General features: G+C 37.3%; 1 long non-coding RNA gene across 1 annotated transcript in view; it reads right to left on the bottom strand.

Moving 5' to 3' along the window:
• LOC110266601 overlaps positions 579-8,447 on the bottom strand; it is a 19,540-nt gene continuing 11,671 nt past the window's right edge. The window contains exons 2-3 of the long non-coding RNA XR_002354034.1: positions 5,610-5,613; positions 579-591 (exon numbers count right to left, since the gene is read on the bottom strand). This is a non-coding gene — a long non-coding RNA (uncharacterized LOC110266601). The remainder of the gene's footprint in view (positions 592-5,609; positions 5,614-8,447) is intronic.

Raw genomic sequence — 8,447 nt, 5'->3', positions numbered from 1 at the left:
AGAGGTATAATGAATATGAATGTGTGTATGGGTTTGAGGAGTTGAAGATGGAGGATCTGTTGGAAGAGGGGTTTGGCTACTCTTCCTTGGAGCAACTTTCTTTTTCATGTTATGAAAATAAAGAAGGGAGAGGGAAGTTGAAGAGAGGGGCCGAAGTGAGTGGAGAGAGGTGGGAGGTTAATGAAGCATTAAATGCTTATTGGAGAGAGAGGTGTGGTAGTTATTACCCATTAAGGGGTGCGGCTATTAACCAAGGAAAGATTTTAAAATTAAAACTTAAAGGGTTAGCTCCTAGAATCAAGGGATGAGGGAAGGATAAAGATTTGATTTGACAATAACCCCTTCCTACAAGATTTGATATGATAACTTCCAAAAGTATGATTAACACAATGAGAGATTCAAAACGGGTCAGAGTAAGGTCAAATAAATTTGGTGGGGCCCAAGATAATTAATATTAGTTCAGTCTCCCCCTGAATCATGGCCTGTTCCTCACGTCCTAAAAAATGTCTCCTGCCTTCCTACGAGACAAAACCAAACAGAGTCAAAAAATTTCACGAATTATCAACAGAACTTAATTCTATCATTCTCAAACTGTTTCTCAAGGAACAGAATCTGTCTTCACATAAGGGCTTAGTAAAAATGTCCGCAAGTTGTTCTTCGGATTTTACAAATTGAATATCAATAGTATTCTTTTGCACATGTTCTCTAATAAAATGATATTTGATCTCAATGTACTTGGTTCTTGAGTGCAAAACAGGATTTTTTGAAATGTTTATAGCACTCATGTTGTCAAAAAACAAGGGTATACTATTGATTTTTAATTTGTAATCCTCCAATTGAGTTTTCAACCAAATTAATTGTGAACAACATGCAGATGTAGAAATGTATTTAGCTTCGACTGTGGATAGAGCTACTGTGGCTTGTTTCTTTCTTGACCACATGTTGAGTGAGCTTCCAAGGAAGCAACACATGCCGGATGTGCTCCTTCTATCCACCCGATCTCCCGCATAATCTGCATCACAAAACCCAACTGCACAAAAATCATCAGATTTTGGATACCATAAGCTATAATCACTAGTTCTCTTAATGTATCTAATGATGCGTTTAACGGCCGAAAGATGTGATTCTTTTGGGTGAGATTGAAATCTTGAACATACACCCACACTTTGAACAATGTCTGGTCTAGAGGAAGTAAGATACATGAGTGAACCTATCATTCCTCTATACCTTGTTTCATCTACATCTTTGCCGTTGGTTTGGAATTTTCTAGGCCAAATTTCTTGATTAATTCTTTAGCATACTTTCCTTGGTGAATAAAGGTACCACTAGGAGTTTGTTTAATTTGGAGGCCAAAAAAGAATGTTAGCTCTCCCATTAAACTCATTTCAAACTCACTAGTCATGAGTTTTCTAAACTCTTCACACAAGGATTCATTGGCCGATCCAAACACTATATCATCCACAATAACTTGAACTAGGAGAATATCATCATTAGATGCTTTAATAAATAAAGTAGTATCGGTGGTACCCCTTTGAAATTGATTTTCCAACAAGAAGGCACTAAACCTTTCATACCAAGCTCTTGGAGCTTGCCTAAGGCCATAAAGAGCCTTTGAGAGTTTGAAAACATGGTTTGGAAATTCTTTATCTTCAAAACTGGGGGGTTGTTCCACAAACACTTCTCTATCTATAAAGCCATTAAGAAAAGCACATTTGACATCCATTTGGAACATTTTAAAACCTTTATGGGCAGCATAGGCAAAAAGCAACCTAATTGCTTCCATTCTTGCTACCGGAGCAAAAGACTCATCAAAATCAATACCCTCTTCTTGATCGTAACCTTGGGCCATTAATATAGCCTTGTTACGAATAACCTTTCCATCCTCATCTAACTTATTTTTGAAAACCTACTTAGTACCTGTTACCTTCTTACCATCCGGATGAGGTACTAGTGTCCACACCTCATTCTTGTCAAATTGAGCGAGCTCTTCTTGCATGGCTTTGACCCAAGAGGGATCTTCAAGAGCTTGCTTCACATTATTAGGCTCTATTTGTGACAACAAAGCAAGATTTCTTGGTTCAGTTTGCCTTTTGGTTAAGGATCTTGTTGTTACATGATGAGCGGATAATTTATACGCTTTTTGGCATTGTTTTTACATAGTTTTTAGTATGATTTAGTTAGTTTTTAGTATAATTTTATTAGTTTTTAAATAAAAATCACATTTCTGGACTTTACTATGAGTTTGTGTGTTTTTCTGTGATTTCAGGTATTTTCTGGCTGAAATTGAGGGACTTGAGCAAAAATCAGATTCAGAGGTTGAAGAAGGACTGCAGATGCTGTTGGATTATGACTTCCCTGCACTCAAAGTGCATTTTCTGGAGCTACAAGAGTCCAAATGGCACGCTCTCAATTGCATTGAAAAGTAGACATCCAGGGCTTTCCATCAATATATAATAGTCCATACTTTGCCCGAGTTTAGATGACACAAACTGGCGTTCAACGCCAGCTTTTTGCCCTATTCTGGAGTTAAACGCCAGAAACAGGTTGCAAAGTGGAGTTAAATGCCAGAAACAGGTTACAAACTGATGTTCAACTCCAAGAGAAGCCTCTACACGTGTAAAGCTCAATGCTCAGCCCAAGCACACACCAAGTGGGCCCTGGAAGTGGATTTCTGCATCATTTACTCATTTCTGTAAACACTAGTAACTAGTTTAGTATAAATAGGACTTTTTACTATTGTATTTACATCTTCGGATCTATCTTTGGATTGTCTTTTGATCCTTTGATCACGTTTTGGGGGCTGGCCATTCGGCCATTCATAGCTTGCTTCAGGCCGACAATCTCCGTGGGATCAACCCTTACTCACGTAAGGTTTATTACTTGGACGACCCAGTGCACTTGCTGGTTAGTTGTGCGAAGTTGTGACAAAGTGTGATCACGTTTGAGAGCACCAAGTCTTTGGCGCCATTGTTGATGATCGCAATTTCGTGCACCATTACACCTTGAGAGGGATCACCAATGATAAAATCATGCGGATAACCCCTCATAGACTTCCATTCTCTTGGTTTTCGGAGTAAGGTTGAGCTTTGATGAGCTTCAACAGGTGGTTCAGTTCCAGATTCTCTTACTGACTCAGGAGACAAAACAGAAATGTCTCCTCCATTCTAAAGAGACAAAACTGGACGGACAGATTCTTCATTTGGGACAGCATTGGGACTTTCTTTGCTTGGTTGATAGCTTGTTTCTGCTTCACTACCTGTATCATCATCTAAAGAAGCACTGGAAATTGCATTAGTATCACAAAAAGAAACATGTAGGGATTCCTCTATGGTCCTATGATCTTTAAGGTAGATTCTATATACTTTGCTAGTGGTGGAGTATCCAACAAACATCCCTTCATAGGATTTTGGATCAAACTTTCCAAGATTTTCTTTATTATTAAGCACAAAACATTTACATCCAAAAATGTGGAAATACTTAAGATTAAGAGGGGTTCCTTTCCATAGCTCATATGGAGTTTTCTTTAACCCTTTTCTAATAATGGTCCTATTCAAAATGTAACAAGCTGTATTTACAGCTTCAGCCCATAGAAATTTTGGAATCTCATTTTCGCATAGCATAGCCCTAGTCATCTCTTGAAGGCTTCTATTCCTTCTTTCAACGACCCCATTTTGTTGAGGTGTTCTAGGGCATGAAAAATTGTGAGCAATTCCAAAATCATCACAGAATTTTTCAAAGTCTTGATTTTCAAATTCCTTTCCATGATCACTTCTTAAATGGGCAATTTTCAAATCTTTTTCATTTTGAATTCATTTGCAAATGGTTGAGAAAGCATGGAAAGCATTATTCTTATGAGCAAGAAAAAGTACCCAACCGAATCTAGAGTAATCATCCACCACTACCAATCCATAATGTTTACCTCCTAAACTTTGTGTTCTTGTTGGACCAAAAAGATCAATGTGCAACATTTCTAATGGCCTCTTGGTAGAAATTCCATCTTTTGGTTTAAAAGAGGTTTTTACTTGTTTGCCTAATTGACAAGCATCACAAGTAATATCCTTATCAAATTTAATATTTGGAATTCCTCTTACCAAGTTTTTCTTAACAAGTTTAGAAATTTGGTACATGCTTGCATGACCCAATTTCTTATGCCATAGCCATTTTTTAGATTCAAGAGAGGTAAAGCATGTTACATTTTGATCTTTTAAATCTTCAAGAGTCAATCCATACACATTATTACATTTCTTAGCTTCAAACAAAATATCCCTAGATTTTTCACAAATAACTAAGCACACCAATTTTCTAAAAACAACTTCATATCCAAGATCACATAATTGGCTTACACTTAGTAAATTGTGTTTCAAACCATCAACAAGAAGAACATCATTTATAAAGGAAGAAAAAATTTTACCAACTTTTTCAACGGCCACTATTTTTCCTTTACCATCATCACCGAAAGTGACAAACCCTCCATCATACTCATCAAGCTTTATGAAGAAGGTTGCCTTTCCGGTCATATGCCTAGAACATCCACTATTCATGTACCACATATGGTCCTTCCGCTTGGATGCTAGGCATACCTGCAAAATGAGCTCAAGTGACCTTAGGTATCCAAATCTTCTTGGATCCTTTCACGTTAAACCATCTTCTTTGTCCCAATCCATTGTAATAAAAATAATTTTGCAAACTTTGTTACCAATCATTCTTTCACTAAAGAAACATTGAATGGGAAAGTGACCATTCCGGTTGCATAGTCTACAAAATCTTGGAGTTGCTGTTTTGTTAAAGCTTGTTGGGTTTTGAAACCTTGTATCATTAGAAGATGAAGCCACATTTTCAAAAGAAAAGTTTTCAACAGATTTGAAAGCTTTGTGAAAACCCAAGCCAGCTTTATCATAAAGAGGTTTTTGACTAGCCAAGATTTGATTTAGATTTTTAGAACTTTGAGTGAACTTGGCTAAGTCTTCTTTAAGCCTTTTGACCTCTTTAATCAACTCTTCATTTTCTTTAAAGCAGTTTACATATGCCACCACAGAATGATTACTTTCACAGCTTTTAAGTTGAGCCTTTAACTGCTTGTTTTCTTCAACAAGTTCAACAGCAGTTTCAGCCTCCCTCAATTTATCTTTGAGAAAACCATTTTCAGCTTTAAGAATGGTGATTTGTTGTTCAAGATATTGGTTATCAAGCAAGAAGCATCTAATTTTTTCAGAAAGGTGGTCTATCATAAGATGAAGATCTTCAGTGTCAGGGTTATGAGAGACTACCTGTTCAACGTGATCTGCCATGAGACATGCTTGGGACTTGGTTTCTAATTCTTCATCATCTTCTGAGTCGTTTTCCAAGTCCTCCCAAGAAGCCATCAGTCCTTTCTTCCTTCCCTTCTTTGGCTTCTCTTCTTTTTTCAACTTTGGACAATCAGATTTGAAATGGCCTGTCTCTTTGCAGTTGTAACAGATCACTTTGCTGAAATCTTTCTTTTGTTTCCTAGAGATGCCTCCTCTGTTTATTTCCTTGAGTTTTACCATTTTCCTAAATTTTTTGGCAAACAAAACAAATTCATTTTCAGAAGAATAATCACTGGATTCATCATCCAGGGGGTTAATAACAGATCTGAAAGCTATTCTTTTCTTTTTTGTATCTTTTTTCAAATATGTATTTTCAAATGCAAGTAAGTTTCCTCTCAAATCATCATATGTCATGGAATCAAGACCACTACTCTCAGATATTATCAATGCTTTTGTTTCCCACTCTTTTGTGAGACATCTCAAGACTCTTCTCACAAGCACAGATTTAGGATACTTAATCCCCATAGCATCCAAGCCAACAATGATGATGTTGAATATTTCAAACATTTCATCTATGGATTCTCCTTCCTTCATTGAGAACATTTCATATTCTCTGTTCAGCATGTCTATCCTGGTCTTCTTTACTATGGTGGTTCCTTCATGAGTGACTTGAAGTTTGTCCCAGATTTCCTTTGTCGTTGTGCATCGTGATACCTGTTGGTACTCCTCGAAGCTGATTGCACAGTTGAGCAAGTTGATAGCCTTGGCATTGAGCTCCACCTTTTTTCTGTCTTCTTTGGTCCAACTGGCTTCAGGTTTAAGTGAGACTACTCCTTCAGCACTTGTGGTGGTCGAATATTGAGGACTTTCCAGGATGATCTTCCACAATCTGTAATCTACTGCTTGCACAAAAATCTTCATTCTCTCCTTCCAATAGGTGTAGTTCTTCCCATTGAAAAGAGGAGGTCTGTTGCTTGACTGTCCTTCTGTCAGATTGTAGGACACCAGGTTTGAGCCACTGTTCTCTGCCATCTGGATCTTTTCTCCAAGCTGCAAAGCTTGATCTCTTTGAGACCAAGCTCTGATACCAATTGATGGTTTTCAGTGGTTAAGAGAAGGGGGGGTTGAATCTTAGCCCCTTTTTCGCTTATTGAAACTTGCTGGTCTTTGAAACAACTTCTGGAGACTTTTTGGTTTTTGTCTCGTACCCAGCCACGAGACTTTTTCTTTTTATCTCGTAATCTAGCACGAGATATTTTTCAGTTTTATCTCCTATGCAGCAGAAACAGAAATGGAGTAGAAGAAAAAGAGAGAATCACACCAAGATGTATCCTGGTTCAGCTGCAAAATGCAATGCAGCCTACATCCAGTCTCCATCACAACAATGATGGAATTTCACTATAATCATCATGATTACATACACCAATTCTTCCTAGGAACTACCCTTCCTATCCGGGATAAGTCCAGAATCTAATCCCCAATCCTGAACTTGACTTGGTCACAGACAAGCTTTCAACTGCTAAGTGCTAACCCAACTTGTAAGGGAATTCCCACAGAATCATGAAACACAACACAGATGTACAAAGGACCTCTAAGGACATCTATGACTTTTTTTTTTTAATTTTGCACTCTCTGCCTTTTTTCGCTCTATGGCTTTTTCTTACAAACCTCATTGTTTGCCTTTTTCCATGAGACTCAAGACAGACAAAATTAAAAAAAAAATTACAAAATAGAAAACATTGAAGGAGAAGAACTTCTGTTAGCTTAGGTAGCTATGAGAACTCTGTGCCTTGCACTCTCACTCCTTGCCTCAAACCCTGGTTGTTCTCCCTTATTTATAGAAGGGGAAGCCTCCAAGGTTGAAGCTCTTGAACCGAGCCAACTTCTTCTTCTTCATGCAAAATCGGTTCGGCCAGAGAGAGAGAGGAGAGGAAACCGAATGCTATATCTAACATGCAATTACCTCTGTGTCTTTCCTTTACACCAAGCTTCATCAATCCGGGCCTTCCATCTTGACTTGCACTCCAAGAAGGATTCCTAGCCCTTGATGAGTTCTTGATGATGACAGCTTCATCTGCTCCAACTTCTGCCTCATCCTCCACGTAGCTACAGTAGCTACCTCATGTAGTGGTTGAACAAAAGCAGAGACAAGCCATCCCTCCAAAGATCTTCTTCCTCTAACCAAATGGATCTTTCTCTATTTTAGGGTATGAGGAGCTTAATATTACTTCACCACATCTTGCCTTTTGTGGTAAAGATCTTAGCCACAACATACTTCAGATTTTCTTTTTCTTACCGACATCATCACCATGGACTTACTACTAGCTTCATCTACCTTCTTCTGATAGCTTGCAAAAGCTTCCATGCTTTCTCTGTGAAATGACCGAATGCAAGAAGAGAGATGAGAGAGAAGAGAGAGAAATTTGAACAATAATCAATGGAATTGATAAAGTGAATTAAGTTTCCCACTTTCCTTTGCTGAGTAGCATGTAGCACTAATGATAGTAATCAAATCAATTGTTATTTTCTCTCTCATGGTTCCAATGCAATTAAAGCAAGTTTAATAACTTTGAAATCCACCAAAAGAAGAGAATGTGATCCGTGGAAGCATGCATGGTTCCCTCTTTCTCATTTTTCCAATTTGAACCAAGCTTAGTGGATCTCTTTTTCAAAATAGATTTCGGCTAATAATAATTGAATTTGGCCCAACTCTAACACTAACAATTCAGCCATATAACTTAAACATTTTTTTGAACAAGGCTGATTGTATTGGGCTTGTTTGTCACGATTCTAGCCCAATTAACAAAACATTATTTCAGCCATCACAAAATAATTTTGCATCAATGCTGAAAATTATATTCCATTGGGCTTGCTATATTTTTCTTTTCTTTTCGGCCCAAGACACAACCTGCAGGTAATCAAAATTATTAATTAGTAAATTGAAATTAAAGCTCAAATTAATAATTTTACAATTAATTCTATTAATAATGTTTGATCATCACTAATTTTAATTTGGAGTTTTCCAAACTCATCATAAAGATTTTTACAAAATTTATAAATAAATATGTGCATTTTTTTCCTTTACTAAAAGAAATAATTTTCACCAAAACTTTCTTTTCTATTATAGTATTTAAGGGTGGCAAACGAACTAGTCTGCCC

Source organism: Arachis ipaensis, chromosome B09, assembly GCF_000816755.2.
Source record: "Arachis ipaensis cultivar K30076 chromosome B09, Araip1.1, whole genome shotgun sequence".
Lineage (NCBI taxonomy): Eukaryota > Viridiplantae > Streptophyta > Magnoliopsida > Fabales > Fabaceae > Arachis > Arachis ipaensis.
Note: the sequence above shows the minus strand (reverse complement) of the source record. Positions and strands in the feature narration are given on the sequence as shown.